Source organism: Mus caroli, chromosome 2 (assembly GCF_900094665.2).
Source record: "Mus caroli chromosome 2, CAROLI_EIJ_v1.1, whole genome shotgun sequence".
NCBI lineage: Eukaryota > Metazoa > Chordata > Mammalia > Rodentia > Muridae > Mus > Mus caroli.
In genome coordinates, this window is record NC_034571.1 from 14,197,649 (window position 1) to 14,219,321 (window position 21,673).

Genomic DNA, 21,673 nt, shown 5'->3' on the forward strand with positions numbered 1-21,673 from the left:
TTGATACCATATTAAGAGAACTCTAATGCCATCTGTCTCTAAAAGGACATATTTATTTCCCAAATCAAGGTCCTGGTGCTTTGGCTGGAACCTGTCCTCTGGCCCAGCCTTGTTCCTTCAAGCAGATAAAATGATTTAATTGTTCCACCAGAGAGACCTCTGTCCTCGTGTCTTTTTTACTTGACCAGTCAAGAAATTTTGCCTTGTGGGACTGTATCCCAGTACAAACACATTTAGTTCTTTCTGCTGGCATGGCCACAGAGGTAAAATAATTAATAATAATAATAATAATAATAATAATAATAATAATAATAATTAATATAACAGTAGTAATAATAATAATGTACCATTATTAGTCATCTTTAATTTAAAAAAAGGTTCTGTACTTAGAAGTCAGATTATTTCTTTAGATAAAATTCTCAGATCTGCTCATTTTTCCCTATGGAGTCTATTTATAGAAAATCTGTTATAGACAATGATTATTTAAACTATATAAATTGAACCCAAAATTCAAAAATTTTAAAAAGTAACTAATATTACAAAAGCTTTGACAAGCAGTGGCTTAGACATAACTGTGGTGGATTGTCCTACTCCCAAGAACAGAACACCTAATGTGAGGAGCCCAAAATGATAACCCTAATTCCTGTTTTATATATTATTCTCTTTTTACTGGCATGTCAGTGTCCTGCACCAACATGCCATGACATAGCAGCAAACTTCAGCTAATGAAAAAAAAAAAAAAAATCTCTTGCTGAATGACGAGACTCACCAAAATAAGCCCCAAGTTCCTACACCCCAAAGCATCTGTGAATACTGTGCCTCAGTGGTGAAGTGAGTCCACCCGAAACCTTTGCCCCTTTGGAAGGAGAAGACAGAAAGGAAGGATGAATGTCAATCTCTTGTTCCTGCCCTTCTGGGATAGAGACCCTAAAATAAAGAACAAGACAAGGCCATTTGAGTCAGGCAAAATAATATCTCCTCACAAAACTGAAGGTTCCCTTCTGAAACCTCCTCCCATGAATACATTACTTTACATGATACTATACTTTTCACATAGAATCCACCACACCAAGGCCCTGTATCCTAAAAGCTTTGTAAGGAACACCTGTAATGCCACCACAGGCAAGGTAGAAACAAGAGGATCATTACAACTACAGTGGATTTAAGGCTACTCTGAAGCTATATGAGGTCCTGTCTCAAAAAAGAAATGTTAGGACTGGAGAGTTTTCCCAGTGGTTAGAGCACTTGATCTTCCAGAGGACCCAGGCTTAATTCCTAGCACCTACATGTCAGTTCACAAGGGTATGTAACTCCAGTTCCAAGGGATTTGGTACCCTCTTCTGATCACCATGGGGCACCAGTCACTCACATGAGGGATAGACATACACTCATACAGAACAAACGTTTTTTAAAAAGAGAAAAAAAAAGGAATGTTATAAACAGAAAACTTGTACTTGTCAGATCTGGAAAATATCCCCACCCCTGCAAATGCTGTATGACTTTTTTTAAATAAAGCATGCTCATATAAGACACTAAACATAGTGCCTAGTGCCTAGTAAGAATTTAATCAATATTTGTTGTTGTGGATTTGGTCTAAGGCTACTTATATTATAATTGGGTCCACAAAATTGCATGAGAATCCACATGTCCACACATAAGACCCTGAGGATCCCTAACCTGTTGGTTTTGATTGGTAAATAAAGTCTCCAGCAGCCAATAGGCTGGAATGAAGGTAGGAGAGGAAATGAGATAGAGCTGCCATGCCGGGAGAGGAGAGGCTGTGGCTGCCATGCTTGAGAAGTACATGACTGACAGACAGACAGCATGTGAGAGTCAGGGAAGAGCAGCCCCAGATTTTCGTAATAACCAGGAATATCCAAGGAGAGATGTTAGCCACATAGAGCTTTGGGGGTGACCCAACCATTGAGTTGTTTAAGGCATATTAAACTATAGAGCTGTGTGCGTGTGCGTGTGTGTGTGTGTGTGTGTGTGTGTGTGTGTGTGTTTGTGTGTCTGTCTTTCACGTGGGAACCCAGAACATTGGGGCCCGTAGTAAGGAACACATGAGTCGCTGTCAATTTGTTATAATCACTGAATTACTAGAACAAAATTTTAAGTTAGACTCTATGCTACATTTTAAGATAAATCAGATGGTCCATGACTAAGATGGAGTTATTATTATCCTTTTCATATATTCTAAAGTCTGCTTTCCCAATCATCTGCCTACTTCATAAATATCAAATTACCAAAATAAAATTGACAAGGAGAATGTATTCCTTGCCAGGCACAGTGGCGCCATCTTTAACAACAGCACTCTGGAGACAGAACAGGTGGATCTGTCTTCGAAGCCAGCCTGGCATACACAGTGAGTTCTAGACCTGCCAGAGCTACATAGTGAGACTGTGTAAACAACAACAACCAACACTTTTCTTGTACAGAGAGAAATAAGTGTTAATAAAGTGATTAGCCACAGACTGGGCACCTATGTCACATGTTCCTTTCCCACGACAAAGGGATAATCAGGGAAGAGAGAGAAGGATCGTTAAAGCCAGATGTAAGGAAAGACGGGAGTGAGACAGTTGTCTTCTAGACATGATAGTACTTTCATGGTCTGGAGCTCACAGAAACTATGACTGTCTCACAGCGACTGTTATTGTCTGCACATGAGCAAGCCAGTCAACCAGCAGAGATGGGGGAGGAGCTCACGAGCCCCGCCCCTAACTGAGCTCAGATTCACAGCTGTTAGCTGCAAAGGCAGAAAAAGTCCGTTTTACTTTAAGGTGCGGCCCTGTCGGCCCAGCACAATCCAGTGGTTAATCTCATACCTACTGTGAGTAGCACAAATTTTTGCCAGCACAAGTTGGATTTAGTGGGTTGTTTAAAAAAATTAAAATAAAAAGACATGAAGTCGGAGGTGGTGGAGGATAGACCCAGGAGGAGTAGTTAGGGGGACAGCGAAAGGTAAATATGATCAAAATACATTATATTATATATAAAATCCTCAAAGAATAAAAATAGTGTGTTAAAAATAAGGAAAAAGATGATAAAAATGATATGGGAAAAAAAATATGATTGTCCTCATCGCTTTTCTACTGTTGTGACAAGACACCAGGACCAAGGCAACTTATAAAAGAAAGAGTTTATTGAGGCTTACAGCTTCATAGGGGGGTGTCCCTGACCATCCAGGTACAGATTATAGCAGCAGGTAGGCATGCAGGGCACTCAAGCAGTAGCTGAGAGCTTACATCTTGATCCACAATTGTAATGAAGAGAGAGAAAATTGGAAATGGTATCGGCTTTTGAAATGTCAAACCTGCCCCCAGTGACACACCTCCTCCAAATCCTTCCCATATACCTCTTCCAACTGGAGACTAAGCATTCAAATGTGTGAGTCCATGAGGACCATTCTCATTCAAACTGCCACAATGACTAAGTCTTTATCTCCCCTCTCCCCTCCACTAAATTCATAAGTTGAAATGTTAATTCCCAATTGTAGAGAGAATCTCTTATGTACTGTGTGGAAGCATCACCTATCAATAAATATCTGATGACCGATGAGCTGAGGCAGGATTAGAAGGTGGGGCATCAAGGAGAGAGAGAGAGAGAGAGAGAGAGAGAGAGAGAGAGAGAGAGAGAGAGAACTCTGGGAGTTAGTAAGGAGAGTCACCACCCCAGACTTGGAGGAAGTCAGACATATGAAAGTGAGAAAAGGTAAGTAACCAGCCATGTGGCAGACACAGAATAGTATAAACAGGTTAATATAAATTAAGAGCTAGTTGGGGAGCAAGCCTAGCTTATGACCTAGGCACGTCGTTAATAAATAATAAGCCTCTGAGATGTTATTTGGGAACTGGGGCAAGGGTGGAAAAGCCCATGGTTACACCAACGTTCTGGTTTTAGAAGTGAGGATTGTCAGAGAAAATGAAGTCCAGACCATGAGGATACAGCCCTCACTGTGACGTTAGCACCTTGTAAGAAGGAGTAGCAAGGCTGGTTGGTGCTCTTTACCAGAACCACCCCGGCACACTGATTCCCAGACTTGTAGTCTCCAGACCTCACAAAATTACATGAGCATTGAAACCATTCAGTGTCAGGTGTATTTTTACGGAGTCCAAGTTGACTAACACTGGACATTCACATAGCTTATAACTAACTCAAGGGAAATAGTCCTGCCTAATAAAAACAATGACAGAACTAAAGATAAGTAGCTCTCTCTTTCCTGGTAGTAGATTCTCATGCTTTTCACATCAAAGCTCTAACTCACTAATTAGCGTCAATTTCAAGCTGCAAGGTAAAGTAGATTTCCAACCTGCTTGGCAAGAATTGCAATGACATTCAGGGACAAACTGAGGACTCATTCTCAGTGTACTCAAGAGCAAATAAAAGTTTAACTGTTCAAAAGTAATATCAAATCTATAATACAGCCATGATCAAATAAGAATTGTTTTAGATGGTTGTGAAAAAAATCTAATCCTAGATAAGATATAGCTAGTGGTCATTTTTTCCTTTTAATTAATTTTAGGAGACATTAGTAAAAGTATTTATATCCTTGCCTTTAAGATTCAAAAAATAAGAACAAGGAAATCTGAAGGAATTGAAAAGAAATCTTGAGTCTCAGGCTGGAGATACGGCTGCTGGCTTAGCTGATGAAGTGCTTGCTTGCCGAGTACACTTGAGAGTCTGAGTTCAATTCCCTGACGACCTGAGCTCCATCCCTGTAATCCATTGTAGAAGGAAAAAAATTGACTTGTGTAAGGTGTCCTCTGATCTCTATATCTGCACTGTGGAACATATGTTCCCAACCCTGCAAATCAATAAATAATTTTTTTTAAGCCCTGCTCATAATCCCACTACTGGGGAGGTAGAGACAGGAGGATTCCTGGAACTTGCTAGCAAATCAGCCTAGCTCAGTTGGTGCCCCAAACTGAGTAGAAATATAGTCAGGGTTTCAAATATGAGCCACACATATCATTTTCGATCTTTAGATAGCTTTATTTTTCAAACAACAACAACAACAAAAAGACAAGTAAAATTATTTTAGTAATATACTTTATTTTTATTTGACCCAATTTAGTTAAACTATTGTTTCAACATGTGATCAATAGTTTTAAATTAAGCAGAGTTTCCATTGGTTTGTTGCTTCTGTACTAAGACTCCACATTTCTGTGTCTATTTCCATCCTTGCAGAATCTCAGTTGGAATTGTCCTGACACTGGGGCTGGAGAGATGGTGCACAGGTTACAAGTGCATCCCTCTCTTGAAGAGGACCAGAGTTTGGTTCACAGTGTCTATATCACACACCTCACAACTGCCTGTAACTCCAGCTACAAGAAACTGAAGCCTTCGTCTGGCTTTCACAGGTACCTGAACCCACAGGCAGACACACAAGCATGCACAGAAATAAAAAATAAATCTTTAAAGAGAAGTGTTGCCGTGCATATAGAGTATTTTTTCAGTATGTGGTCAGACAGCATGATGTTCATGCAGCCAAAGAGGGAAAGGAGCCGTGTACAGCGTCAGGGTCAAAGACCTGGATGCAGGTAGGTACTGGCTAAGTCTGAAGGGCTCTGGTAAGTGTTGACCACACCAGAGCTCAGCGGCAAAAGCAGCAGCAGCGTGTTCTGCTGTCCAAATGTGCTTCTGCCATGGCTTCCCAAAGCTGGGGCGTGAAATCAGGGAGACAGAACAACCCAGGAGAACAGAGGGGCGGGAGAAGGGGAAGGAAGAGAAGGGACAGACAATGTAGCACTGAAGAAGAAGAAAAAAAAAAAAAGAGAGAGAGAAAGGACCTGATGAACTCTGAGAGGCCTCTGCCTGGGCTCAGCCGAGGGCAGCTGAGGTCAGCCCAGGGCCAGGAATAAAATGCATAAAATGCCAAGGGCCTGGAAAAATCAACAGAGTCAAATGAGAGACAAAGATATTCTGCCACGACAGAAGTAGAATGTTTTGTTGTATACTAGCAAATGAACTCTGCTGCTTCATCAACAAGGTCAGCTAAGTGAATGTGGATGAGGCGTTAGGGACAGAGTCCAGGGCCTTGCAATTGTTAAACTTGCACATCTGCTTTTTAAGCTCAGGAATCACCCCTTGTGTTCTGTATAGTAAGGCTGTTTTGCTACTTTAGAAAAGTTTGCTTGCTTGCTTGCTTGCTTGCTTGCTTGCTTGCTTGCTTGCTTGCTTGCTTGCTTTTATGTGTGTGTGTGGTATTTGGGGGTGCGCAGAAATTGACATCAGGTGCTTTCTATCATTCTCTACCCTTCTGTCACTGAAGCCAGGTTCTGCAGATTGACTAGACTAGCGCCCCCAACAAGCTCCGGTGATCTTGTCTCTGTGTCCCCAGTGCTGGAGCTTCAAGGGTGAGCCCAGCTTTTCTGTGGGTTCTGGAGATCTGAACTCAGATCTCCTTTGTGTGGTAAGCACTTTATTCTCTGAGCTATCTCTCTAGCCCTGGTTCTTTTATTATTGTTTGCTTGTTCTGTCTCTTTGTTGAGACAGGATCCCACTACACATCCCTTTCTGGCCTGAAACTCAATATATAGACCTTGAATTCACAGAAATCCACCTGCCTCTTGTGCCCAGATTGCTTTCTTTTTTTAAAGCAGTCTCACAATGTATCCCAGGCTAGCCTTGAGCTCTGTTCCCTCTGCTGCAGTCTCCCAAGGACTGGCATTGCAAACAGGGAAGGCAGGGCAGGTTTCCTGGCTGAGAAGACAGAGAAGGTTCCCCAAATGGAAACTAATGAAAACTTCATTTTTCATAGTTCCCTGGCCATACTTATTATTTTTCAGTCGACTACGGGTTCAATGTTGTCAAATGAAATTTTCTTCCCATTTTAAATAATGAAACAAAAATATGTCTTAAGGTAACATAACAACATCACAAGCAATCTTTGCTGAAAACACAGGCTCGTTCTCAGCAAAGAGACAGACTTCAATTCGAAGGGGGATTTCCTTCCTCGGCTGTGACTCATCAAACAGGGAAAGTGTCGAGCCTGCTCTTTACCAACATTTTACAAACGGTCTCTGTACAGAATGTGCCCATTAGCGGTAGGCATCAGAGCAAGAAAGTGTTCTTCGGCATGAGTAATACGAATTAAGTGGAATGAATGGAACTGGCCTCGCAGAGATGGATGGAGAAAAGAGCCTTCATTATGTAAAAAGGAAACCTGAGAGCCATCGCCGCCCACCCCCCACCCCCCACCCCCTACCCCCTGCCGCCGCGGCCACTGCTTGCGCAGCCTCAGCCAATAAAAACAGGTATCGGCGCTCAACTAAAACAGGACAGAGATGTAAAGTAACAAGAGTGCTGCTTAAAAATTCAAGTGAAAAGGTAAAACATGTTAACTAGAATTTAATGACATGAAAAGAGGTTTCTGGTGTTTTTGCTAAGTCGGAAAAAAGAAAAAAGAAAGCATGTTGCAAGAGTGGTTTCCTATGATCTCATTTTTCACTAATTTTATGACAATATGCAGAGAGTGAGCAGCCCGGGAAAGGAGCTCTGAAACCGTAACAGAGGCGGGATTGTGCTCTGTGTTTTCCTTTCTGTGTACTTTTCCCAAATGCATTTGTTTACTTAATTATTTAAAGCAGGGTTTCACTACATAGCCCAAGTAGGCCTCCTAGCCCTGATTCCCCTGAGCCTGTGCCGGGGTCACCTCCACGCCCAGCTGGTGTTTTAGCTAGAAATGTCAACAAAGCAGAAGAGGGCTTTGCTGTGGAGATTGTTGTGGCCATCCTCCCGCGCCTCACCAGGTTCTCCCCCTCCTCTCCCCCTCCCCCCCCCCCATTCAAACTTATCTCTTGCACCCCTAGGGGAAAGGAAGTGATTACCGTTTGGGGTGGATTTTGTTTTGTTCTACTAAGAATGTGCAGACTAATAAGAACAGAAAGGCACCAAGAGGTCGCCCCTGGCAGTCCCCACCCATTCCTGAGACTCCTGCGGTCAGGGAGTGAAAGAGGGTGTGGCTCAGAGAACTCGGTCTCTTTCTGCTGCCTTTCCCACAGACTCTTCAGAAAGTTCTCATGGTGTACACTCTAGAGTTTGACATTTGGAAGGTCCTTGTGTCCAGCCTTTGGGGATTTGAACGACACTTTTTCTTTATGCTTCAATGTGCTGCTGAAAGTGAGGGTCTCAGCTGTATGCCTGTGGCCTTGAGAGTCTCTGAAGAAGACCACTCAAAGCGATCTGAGATCTTCGCTGTGGTGGCTTTCATTTCTGCCCATTGTTTCTTTAATTCCCATTTGTATATATACTAATTTTCTTCATATAATCAAAATTACTGTTATTCAGGTAGGATTATTATGTACTTGAGAAAATTCTATATATCTTTCCCTAAAAACCTTGGATACATTAAGTCTATGAGAAGACAGTCATATGTAAAGACAACACTTATACTCTTCCCATTTTAAAGTCACCTATACATAGCAGGCAGTGGTGGTGCACAACTTTATGCCAGCACTCAGGAGGCAGAGGCAGGTGGACTTCTGAATTCGAGGCTAGCCTGGGCTACAGAGCAAGTTCCAGGATAGCCAGACCAGGGCTACACATAGAAACTCTGCCTTTAAAAAAAAAGTGCCTGTATATACACATGTATAAATATTGAATTTTCTCTATATGTGTGCAAACATATACACATTTTCATTAAAGTACCTGGAGGATTTTTGTCTAGGTGTTGACAACAGTCATTATTGGATAGAGGGAGTCAGTCCATTAGGTTGTCATAACACAACACCATCAGCTGGACAAACTACAAAGCAAGAGGCATTTAATCTTTGCCATTCTGAAGGCCAGATGGTCACAGTGAAGTCAGGCTCATTGTGTGATGAGGGCTAACTGAATGAATCACAGACAACCTCTTGCAGTGTCTTCACATGGTAGAGAGATAAGGGCCTTCTGAGGGGGAGGAGGATTTCCATCCAAGTATGTGGAGGCACACATGTACATGTATGCACATGTATGGAGGCCAGAGCAACCTCAGGTGTGGCTCCTCAGTATCCATCTGTCTTGTTGTTTGAGACATGCTCTCTCATTGGCGTGGGACTCCCCAAGCCAGCAAGGCTGGCTGCTCAGCAGTCCTGAGCATTTGTTAGAGTAATTTTTGTTATTCCTGTTCATCAGGGCTCCACTGTCTAATTACCTCACAAAGGCCTTATGCCTTGATGCTATCTTCTCAAGAGGCAGAATTTCAACGTCCCATACATTCAAAGGGAGTTTATTTCTCAGTCCTCAACGCATATGTCAGTTAATAGCATTTTCTTAATTAGTCTATATGCTCATATCACATGGCATGCTTTGTAATAAAATAAAAACACAAATCAAATTCAATACACAATAGGTATGTAATAAACACTTTCTTCCATTTCTCTCAAAATATGGTAGTGGGAATTACTTACCGAGTGCTTAGTCTGTAGTAAAGGTCATTGACTGTAGTCCATGTAGTATCTCATTTAAACAAGCTTTCCAATACTGATTACTGTCCCCTTCTAAAAGATGAGAAAACTTCTACAGAAAGTTAGACGTCCCAGAATCAGTAAAGGACGAAACAGACAATAGGATAAGCAGTATCCTTCTCACCCTAGGATCAGTTACAAAATTAGAATTTTGTTCCCAGATGAGCTAATAACCTTTGTATTTATTATTAATTTATTTTTAACATTTATTTATTTTTATATTTATATGTGCATGTCTATGTACCATAGACATACTGGAGCCTGTGGATGTCAGAAGGCTTGGATTCCTCAGAACAAGTATTACAAATGGTTATGAACTGCTGCCATGCGGGTGCTGGGAACCAAACCCAGGTCCTCCACATGAAGAGGAATCAATCACTTTAACCTACAGCAGCCCTGCAGAACTCTTTTCTACCCATTGCTCTTTTTCTTTTCCTTTTTTTTTCTTTGTCTTTTTTTTGGGGGGAGGGGTGTTTGTTTGTTTGTTTGTTTGTTTGTTTTGTTTCCAAGACAGAGTTTCTCTGTGTAGTCCTGGCTGTCCTGGAACTCACTCTATAGACCAGGCTGGCCTCAAACTCAGAAATCCACCTGCCTCTGCCTCCCAAGTGCTGAGATTAAAGGTGTGTGCCACCACCGCCCGGCTGTTCTTTTTCTGTTGTCTCCCACTACTTTTTTTTTGCCTATTCCTTTGAAGAATTAATATGATTCATTTTTTAGTCTCCTTTTATCATAATAACATCTTTCTTGTTTTTAGTGGCTGCCCTTGAGTTTGTATCATGCAATTAAATAGTGAAAGAAACATGGAATGTTCCAGATCATTTCCTACTATCCGTTATTACATTGCTGCCTTTCATCGCCCTTGTCCATAAAGTACACTCACTAGACTGCTCTGTTGCTACTACTTTGAATGACCCCATGGGAGCAGGTATGTATAAGATGGTTGGGAAGGTAGCTCAGTAGTTAGAAAGCACTTGCCACACAATCATGAAGACCAAAAAGTACAAAGACCCAGTGTCCACAAGAAGCAAATTCAGAAGTGGATGCTCACAGTCATCTATAAGATGGAACACAGAGCCCCCAATGGAGAAGCTAGAGAAATCACCCAAGGAGCTGAAGGGGTCTGCAACCCTATAGGTGGAACAACAATATGAACTAACCAGACCCTCAGAGCTCGTATCTCTAGCTGCATATGTAGCAGAAGATGGCCTAGTCGGCCATAGGAAGAGAGGCCCCGTGGTATTGCAAACTTTATATGCCCCAGTACAGGGGAACACCAGAGCCAAGAAGTGGGAGTGGGTGGGTACGGGAGCAGGGCAGAGGGAGGGTACAAGGAACTTTCGGGATAGCATTTGAAATGTATATAAAGAAAATATCTCAGAGACAAAGTTTGGAGCTGTGATGAAAGGATGGCCATCCAGAGACTGCCATATCCAGGGATCCATCACATAATCAGCTTCCAAACGCTGACACCATTGCATACACTAGCAAGATTTTGCTGAAAGGACCCAGATATAGCTNTCTCTTGTGANACTATGCCNGGGCCNANCAAACACAGAAGTGGATGNTCACNGTCAGCTNTTGGATGGATCACAGGGCNCCCAATGGAGNAGCTAGAGAAAGTACCCAAGGAGCTAAAGGGATCTGCAACCCTATAGTTGGAACAACATGATGAACTAACCAGTACCCCGGAGCTCTTGTCTCTAGCTGCATATGTATGGAAAGATGGCCTAGTCGGCCATCACTGGAAAGAGAGGCCCATTGGACTTGCAAACTTTATATGCCCCAATACAGGGGAATGCCAGGGCCAAAAGAATGGGAATGGGTGGGTAGGGAAGTGGCGGGGGAGGGGGTATGGGGGACTTTTGGGATAGCATTGGAAATGTAATTGAGGAAAATACGTAATAAAAAAAAAGAGAGAGAGAAAAACATTAAAAAAAAGAAAATATCTAATAAAAAATAAATAAATGAAAAAAATGGGAACTTACCCCCTTTCCAGGGGGCTCAAGCTCTGTAAAACTCCATCTGTAAGGCTCTGATAAAATAGTTTCTCCTGGCTTCTCTTTACTGTGAAGAGCAGTGACTGCAGACTGGCTGTCCATGGTGACCATTGAATGCTCAGCCCTAAACAGGACATTTATGTCACTTCCCCCAAGGCTCAGGAAGCACTGCAGAAGAGGGGACAGAAAGAATGCATGAGCCAGAAGATAGGGGAAAGTCTGCAAAGTGCTGTCTCCAGGGCATGATCTTGCGTGTGTCCTACTCAACCAGCAAGAACTACGCTGCAACAGGATCCTTCTGCACACGTTTATTGGGAGAGCTTGATTGTAGAGGCGAAGAGACCCCGAGCCCAGAACTGGTGCTGCTTATATAGGCCTAGGAGAGGTGTGTCTCACACCCGGATTGGTTATGCACTATACCTCATTTGCATGTTCCTCATCTGATTGGCTACTCTCTCTCAGTATCTCACAGTACCTCATTAACATACCTCATTTGGATGTCTCATATCTGATGGTTATTCTCTCAGTACTTTGCAGAGCCTCATTATCATGCCCGGGCCAGGCAGTGTTTTGGTGAAAAACTTTACTGCATAAGTAAGCATTGGTCATTTGCCCAAACTTATGCGTGGTGACCAGCAGANGCCTGCACCACTCTGCAACGGCACATGTGGCTTCCCACAGCATGACAGAATCACAGCAGCCTTGACTGCCTGCATTGGACTGGCACAAAACTAGGCCTGACAACAATCTGTCATGAGGAACTACAGGTCTCTGGGGAACTACTGGTTATTGGTGGATGCTGGTGTAGAGAGGAGTCATCGTCTTCAGCAACTGGTGAACCCACTAGGCTCCAACAGAAAGTTCCACATCCCTGGTTGTGGTGGTTTGAATATGCTTGCCCCAGGGAGGCAGGGCCTTGTTGGAGTAGGTGTGGCCTTGTTAGAAGAAGTGTGTCACTGTGGGGAATTGCAGGCTGGTATCAAGTCGAGCTCAAGTCTGAACCCTGATGGTCATAATTCACCTTCATGACATGGTAGGTGTTCCCTCATGCTCCTGGAACTCTGGTCCCTGCCTAAGTTACTGCCCCCACAGTCCCCACAAGAGAAGCATGGTCAGTAGTCACATAGACAATGGCCCAAGCTTCTGACCTTCAGGCTAAACTCCTCCCCAGTTACCTAGCAACAGTATAGACCATAAAAGGGGCTGTTAGGCCCCCACCTCACTCTCTTACCTCTTATGCTCTTACCTCTTACCCCCTCACTCTCACCCTCTCTCTCCTCTCTTTGTCTTCTCTCCTCTCTTCTCTCCCCTCTCTTTGTCTTCTCTCCTCTCGCATTTCTCTTTGTACTCTCCTCTCCTCTCTCCCTTTTGCTCTCTTTCTCTCTAGCCTTTGTGCGCTCTCTCTCTCTCTCTCTCTCTCTCTCTCTCTCTCTCTCTCTCTCTCTCCAGGGTGTTGCCTCGGGGTCCTCAGTCAGGGGCTGCCCCTTCTCCACTCCCCCACCCCCAGCCGCATAGATCAGAGGCTTGCATGCCCACCCTGGCCAAGTGGAAAGTGTCTGGCAGCTCTGCCTGTGTCTGCCTGCCCAGAGCACAGGAACTTTGGCCGGACGTTAGACCCCTTTTCCTTTCCCCCTCTTCCCCAAGGGCCTTCCCCAGGCCCCCCTTTATTTTGTTCCTAACATGTCACTATGGGAATGGGCTTTAAGACCCTCCTCCTCTAGCAGCCTTCAGATAAAGATGTAGAACTCTCAGCTCCTCTTGTACCATGCCTGCCTGGACGCTGCCATGCTCCCACCTTGATGATAATTGATAATGGACTGAACTTCTGAACCTGTAAGCCAACCCCAGTTAAATGTTGTCCTTCTAAGAGTTGCTTTGTTCATGGTGTCTGTTCACAGCAGTAAAACCCTAAGACAATGGTCATGTGCAATACCCTGGTTAAACTGAGTGGATCACAAAACAAAACAAAAAGATGTGAACTTTAGAAAGGGACTCACAAAGAACATAGGGATTCACTGCAGCTCTCCTCCCTTGCACTGCCTCTATACTGACTAATGTATTCTTATTTCCCTACCTGAATACTTCCTGGAAAACAAGATCTAGTAGTGAGGTTCTTTAGTTGTATTTCTTTATCACATGGGTTGATAGGGAGGTGAGCCCTTCTCTTCTCTGGAACACAACAGGTTGTCAGAGATGGGACAGAGAGGATAGAAAGTGATTGTAATCAGAATTCATTATGCATATATATGAAAGAATAGATTTACCTAAAAGCAAATTACCAAAGAGTAAACTAAAAATAAGAAAATAAAAAAATGTTTTAAAAAAATTGCTTGTCTTGTTAACAATAGACTGCTCTGGCTACTTCAAAGTATCTCCTTTGCTGTTTCACATCAGAAGCCCATGGGATTTTTCTCTAATCTTTACCACAAGAGCCTGGTAAGCCTCTAGAAAATGAAACTCACAAAGCATGGCTGGCTGTAAGATGAGATCCCACTGAGGTTTGCCCTCCTGAGCAACTCCTCAGTGACAATGTAGATTTTCCTACCTCAGTACTGGGTGCCATACGGGCTCTGTTCATGACATCTGCTCCAGTACACTGTGACTCTGGGGCCACCTGTCTTTGTCTCCAGTTCTGGAAGCAGAGGCTTGCTTCTGACCTAAATTTCTGATGGGTCCTAAGAAGACCCAAGTTTGTACAACTTTCTATTGTCATGTGGATTAGAGCACAAATTAACCAAGCCCTTTACACATCCAATCAGAAGCCAGAGCCTGCTAGCTAAGTCTTTCCCTAGGACCCAATGGCACGTATGTTGTCTGGAACACAACTGGAATCTCAGTGTCTCAGGAGACCTTTCACAAGTGTGAGACAGAAACAAAACACTTGTCATAGTTAGCTGTGATGTGTCACAGTTGGGCATTTACATCCCTCTTTTCTGGTTCTAAGTCCAATCTCTTTGTCCTAAAAATAGGAGACACTACAGTAATAACGTGTGCACTTGTAATTAATAGCTGAAAATATACAACACCCACCCACCCACCCAAAATTTAAGCATGATGGCAGGTGAGCTCCCTAAGAATACTCACAGGCTGGAGAGATGGCTCAGTGGTTAAGAGCACTGACTGCTCTTCCAGAGGTCCTGAGTTCAATTCCCAGCAACCACATGGTGGCTCACAACCATTTGTAATGGGATCTGATGCCCTCTTCTGGTGTGTCTGAAGACAGCTACAGTGTACTTGTATGCAACAAATAAATAAATCTTTAAAGTAACACATACAGAAATATTTTTAAAAAGAATATTCACAAACATTCTCAACTATGCTCACAAGCACAGAGGAGAAGTAGCAGCACGGTTCAGCATTCACAGTGTTATAGGGGACATGCTTTTACTCATATTTTAATAGGGTGCATGAAAGTATTTTCATAAGAATATTAAAAGTATATGTCATAAAAATATACTACAAATAGTGAGAGTGGATTATCAAAAAAGATAACTCTACCTTATTCCCTACCACTTATGAATGTTACCTTATTTAGGGGAGAGAGACTCCGCATGTAAATCTAAGAGAGCCTGAGGAGAAGAGAGTGGGTTCTTTGGAGAGCTTGAGCAGGAGGGGGCACAGCCCTGCTGATGCCTTCCCCGAGGCAGAAAACAGAGGCCTGCAACACCACAATCACCACTCTATTAAACAACCATATTTGTGGTCATTTTTAATAACCTTGACTACTCAAAGATACTCTCCCAGAAAATTAATGAGTTTTGTAAACTGTCTATTTTTTTCCTTATTCTGCATCTCCCTTTCAGAGTTACTTTTTCTGTCATAGCATCTTGCTGATGGCTAAGGCAGAAACTGCATAAATCAAGTTACTCTCTTAAGATGTCTCTCAATCCCAGACACTAACCCAGAATTAAAGTGTTTTCCGATCAGAGGGAAATAAAAATAAAAAAAACCTCCCCTAATGAGTTATAAATTTTCTGGCTTCTGGAATAGCGTGGATAATTCTTACCACCCCAGATCATAGTGTGGCCCATTATAAACACTTAATATTTGATTGTTAACTGCCTGAAAAGACAACCCAACATCCTGAATCTGGTACTCCTTCTGATTAGCTAATGAGGAGTTGGCAAGAAGGATCATCTAAAACTAATTGAAAACGGACGATTGTTGATTACTAGAGATGATTTGAAGTGATGTAATTAATTTCATAATGCATCTTAGATGCCATCACTTGCTTATATCAAACAAGATCATAAAGAAGACAAGATGTAAAAGTCCATGCTGCCACTGACATGGAAATATCCTTACAGAGTACAGAGTAATTGTCAAACTGCTTTAGTATTAAGATAAAATGCTCATTTAATCAGTAAGTAAATGGTATATGACAGATGTGCCCTGGGTATAAGCAGCCGTATTTCAGTGACTGAGATAGGTGACATCCAAATACTTCCAATTTGCCTTCTCAGAATTAAACTTCAAGCAGAAATGAAATCAAGAGGTACACAGCTGTAATCCCAGACCTTGTGAAGCTGAGACAGAAGGGTATTGAGTTCAAAGCCAGCCTGGGATACACAGCAAGTTCAAGACCAGCCTGAGTTCCAGAGTTCCTGTCCCTGTAAATCAAAGGCTAGGGATGTAGCTTGATGACAGAGTGTATGTGCCAGGCATTGGGTCCTGTTCCTAGCACTAAAAAACAACACTGATATTTGACATTCTGCTTTCTAAGAATGTTTCCAAGTTAAAATAGAAAGTATGGGCATTGCTTTCTCCTAAGGTTTTTCCTGCAAAAATGCCTCCTTTTGTTATCAATAGTGCTCATCAGTATTGTCTGTCTCCATTTGACTCTGGAGTCTGAATCCCTGGCCACTGTTCAACAATGGAATGAGCTGAAGCATCTTCATAAGAGCCAGACTCAGCACCTTTCCCATCAACAAAACCTCTTATCTCTGGAATGTTCTATCCTAGCCCCAGGGCAACACCTGAGTTTTCTTATTGGAACTTATGTTGTTATTCTGGTGTGTGTAGGAGAAACCTATTCAACAAGAAAGGCTTGAGTCTCACATCTGCTACAGGCTTCTATAGATCCATTATGTAATTATTTGACTACAGACCAAAGCCTCTGACAATAGGTACATTTTTCAAACACTTGCTTTTACCCAGAGGCACTCTACACCATGAATCACTCTTGTCAAAAAATAAATAAATAAATAAATAAAACAAACCTGGGTGTACTTTAAGATCCTTTCCCAGCCCTTCTTTCTCTGGGCCTGACATGCTTTCCCACAAAACATCTGATGACAGAGAGCTTCCCCAACTTGTAAAACTGGAAGGTGCAGGAGGTGTGGGCTGTGGGAGGCATGATGTCTGAGAGCCCAGTCTTTAGAATTTCCCTTTCAGGGGCTTAGTGGGGATGTTCCAGAGAATGGAGTTATTGATTGCCCTACTCAATGGGGCCCCAAGGCCTTTGTATCTTTAATGACTCATGCCAAAGGATGTCTTTTAAGTCAATCATCATTACCAGGTGGAGTCTTGCAGGCAAGGCAGCATTTGGATGCTTCCTTCATTTCATTCCAATTCCACAGAGATACATATATGAAACATATATGTGTGAGTACGTGTGGGTGTGTTATATGTTCATGTACATTCAAGAGCACATATAGATTCAAGTGTTTGTGTGTGAAAGTGTGTGTGTGTGTGTGTGTGTGTGTGTGTGTGTGTGTGTGTGTGTCAGTGGATACCAGATGTTAACCTGAGGTATTGCTCCTCAGGAGCCATACACCTGGTTCTTCTTTTGTTCTGCTTTTTATCTTTACTCTATTTATCTATTTATTTATTTGGTTTGTTTGCTTATGGTGGAGGCATATATGAATAATTTGGAGGACAAGGATAGGGCAGTCCTCTGCTTCTATCATGTGGCTTCTAGGGTCAGAGACTCAGCAGCAAGCACTTTTATGATGAGCACTTCTGATGAGCCATCTTACTGGTCTTGTCTTATTTTGAAGTAAGGTCCTCACTAGGAGCTCTGGCTTGCCCATGAGGCTAGGGTGGGCAATCAGCAAATACCAGGGATCTGCCAGATTCTGAAACCCCAGGACTGAGAGTAAATGGTAGGATACCATATGATGCTTTTCATGTGGGTTGTAGGGATTGAATACATATCCTCATGACTGTACAGCAAGCACTGTACTGATACACTACCTTGCCAACCATAGATAGACTCGTTAGAGAGTTAAGGGTCTGTGAAACCCCAATCTTTTTCTTCTTCCCCTTTTAATGTCTAGACATTGGGCACATGGATTTGCTCTGCTAAGTGTTCCCACCACAGTCTGCTGTCATTGAGGCTTAGAAGCAATGGGCCAACTGAACAAAGCTCAAACTCCTGGAAACCGTGAGCCACCATAACCTTTTCTCTTTATCAGCTGACTGTCTTGCGCACTTGTCATAGAGATGTGAAGATGATCAAGATGATCAGTGCACCTGGAGAAGCTCAGAAACTGATCCCCACCAGAATCCCTATTCACCCTCACTCGGGTCAAACACTGGTGGGTGACAGAGTCCTAAGAAATATTAGGCTTGCTGTGCCAACACTGGTGCAAGTCCTCTAAGCCTCCTTAGAGCCAGATTGCTGGTCCAAAGCCTGGCTCTGAGCTAGGGGATGTAGGTGAGTGGCAGAGCATCTACATAGGATGTAGAAGAACCTTCTTTCCATCCTCAGCACCACCTAGTTCTTCTTAAAGGAGAAAAGGATAGGTTTCCATAATGTAAAGCTAATAATCAATAACAATTGTAACCAATATTGATCAAGGCAGTAGCAGACTCTCAGACATTCTTCCTACTTGACATCCTTAGAAGTTCATGTGATTCTGTAAGGAAATCCACTATAGAGCAATTTGAATTTGTTTTTGCAAAGATTTCATTGCCACAAAAATGATCTGTGGGATAGAAAATAGGAGAATGAAGATAGTTTCTCTCCTAAGAGTGAGGTTGTCACGTGGCTGAAGAACTCATGAGTATCTCCTTGGAAATAAAGATGGATCTATAGAAGACAGAGCTATCTAAGATGGGGAGGAGCAAGAATAACATTGAAAGTTTCACATATCCCAGGCTGGCCTTGAACTCATACTCTTGCCTCAGCCTCCCAAGTGCTGCTTGGAGTTGCACAGTTGGATCAAGATACAAAAATCCTAAACTTCTGGATGAGAGCTTGTAAAAGAAGCTGCCATTCATTTGACTAGTTAGGAAGAGTCCAGAGTTCATGATTAATAAATTACAGCACAGGAAATCTTGAATGCCAAAAGAAATGCTCATTTCGGTTTCCATCTGTGGCACAGCACTCTGTACCCAAATACCACCTGAGAGAGCTGGTCTCCCAGGAGTGCAAACATGCCTGTAAGCACAGGTAAAACCACCATTTCTGCTCAGAGCGACCTGCCCAGAACCCTCAGGAAACAGGAACCGAGGAGGAGCTGGGGCAGAATCCTTCCAGTTTCAATCTGCTCCCAGAGCTGATCCTGTGCCACAGCACCCAGAGCTGATTCCATGCCACAGCTCTCCATACCCAAATACCATTAGGAAAGAGCTGGTTTCCCAGGAGTACTGGTACACCTGTGAGCTCAGACCACCACTTCTGCTCAAATTCCTGACCCAAGAGGGACCCACCCAGAACCATCAGGACACAGGAACCAAGGAAAAGCTGGGAACAGGATCCTTCCTGCTTCTGTCTGAGCCCTGTACCACAGCTCTCCATACCCAAATTACTCCCAGAGAGAACTGGTCTCCCAGGAGTACTGACACACAGTCTTACAGGAAGGACAAGCCACAGCCAGAGACAGCAAGACCAACTAATACCAGAGATAACCAGAAGGTGAGAAGCAATGGGTAAGAACGCAAGCAACAGAAACCAAGGCTACTTGGCACCATCAGAAGCCAGTTCTCCCAGCACAGCAAACCCTGGATACCCCAACACACCAGAAAAGCAAGACTCTGATTTAAAATCACATCTAATGACCATGATAGAGGACTATAAGAAGGACATAAATAACTCCCTTAAAGAAGTATGGAAGAACACAGGTAAACAGATAGAAGCCCTTAAAGAGGAAACACAAAAATCCCTTAAAGAATTACAGAAAAACACAAACCAACAAGTGAAGGAACTGAACAAAAGCATCCAGGATCTAAATATGGAAGTAGAAACAATAAAGAAATCACAGAGGGAGACAACCCTGAAAAATAGAAAACTTAGGGAAGAGATCAAGAATCATAGACACAAGTATCACCAACAGAATACAAGAGACAGGAAAAGAGAATCGCAGGTGCAGAAGATACCATAGAAAACATTGACACAACAGTCAAAGAAAATGCAAAATGCAAAGAGCTCCTAACCCAAAACATCCAGGAAATCCAGGACACAATGAGAAGACGAAACCTAAGGATAATGGGTATAGAAGAGAGTGAAGATTCCAAACTTAAAGGTCCAATAACTATCTTCAACAAAATTATAGAAGGAAAACCTCCCTAACCTAAAGAAATAGATGCCCACAAACATACAAGAAGTCTACAGAACACCAAATAGATTGAACCAGAAAAGAAATTCTTCCTGTCACATAATAGTCAATATACCAAATACACAAAACAAAGAAAGAATATTAAAAGAAGTAAGAGGAAAAGGTCAAGTAACATATAAAGGCAGACCTATTAGAATTACATCAGACTTCTCACCAGAGATTGTGAAAGCTAGAAGATCCTGGGCAGATGTCTTACAGACCCTAAGAGAATGCAAATACCAGCCCAGGCTACCATACCCAGCAACTCTCAATAACCATAGATGGAGAAACCAAGATATTCCATGACAAAACCAAATTTACACAATATCTTTCCACAAATTCAGCCCTACAAAGGATAATAGATGGAAAATTCCAAAACAAGGAGGGAAACTACACCCTAGAAAAAAGCAAGAAAGTAATCTTCTTTCAAAAAACTCAAAAGAAAATAGCCACACAAACATAAAAATAACATCAAAAATAACAGGAAGCAACAATCACTATTCCTTAATATCTCTTAACATCAATGGACTCAATTCCCCAATAAAAAGACATAGACTAACAGACATAAACAGGACCCAACATTTTGCTGCATACAGGAAACCTACCTCAGGGACAAAGACAGATATTACCTCAGAGTAAGGAGCTGAAAGACAATTTTCCAAGCATATGGTCCCAAGAAACAAGTTGGAGTAGCCATTCTAATATCAAATAAAATCAACATTCAACCAAAAGTTATCAAAAAGGATAAGGAAGGAAGCTTCATACTCATCAAAGGAAAAATCTACTAAGAATAAATCTCAATTCTGAACATCTATGCTCCAAATGCAAGGGCACATACATTCTTAAAAGAAACTCTACTAAAGCTCAAAGAACACATTGCACCTCACACAATAATAGTGGGAGACTTCAACACCCCACTGTCATCGATGGACACGTCATGGAAACACAAACTAAACATTGAAACTAACAGAAGTTATGAACCAAATGGATTTAACAGGTATCTATAGAGCATTTCATCCTAAAACAAAAGAATATACCTTCTTCCCAACATCTCAGGGTACCATCTCCAAAACTGGCCATATAATTGGTCACAAAGCAGGCTTTAACAGGTACAAGGAGATTGAAATAATCTCATGCAACCTATCAGATCACCATGGACCAAGGCTGGTCTTCAATAACAACAAAAACAACACACTGAAGCTGAACTATAACCTACTCAATGATAACTTAGTCAAGGAAGAAATAAAGAAATTAAAGACTTCTTAGAGTTTAGTGGAAATGAAGGCACAACATACCAAAATATATGGGACACAATGAAAGCAGTGCTAAGAGGAAAACTCATAGCTCTGGGTGCCTCCAAAAAGAAACTGGAGAGAGCATACACTAGCATATTGACAGTACAACTGAAAGCTCTAGAACAAAACAAATACAGCCAAGAGGACTACACGGCAGGAAATAATCAAACTCAGGTTTAGTCAACCAAGAAGACAACAGGAAATAATCAAACTCAGGGTTGAAGTCAATCAAGAAGAACAAAAAGAACTATACAAAGAATCAACTAAACAAGGAGCTGGCTCTTTGAGAAAATCAACAAGATAAATAAACCCTTAGCCAGACTAACCAGAGGGCACAGAAACAGTATCCAAATTAACAAAATCAGAAATAAAAAGGGAGATATAACAACAGA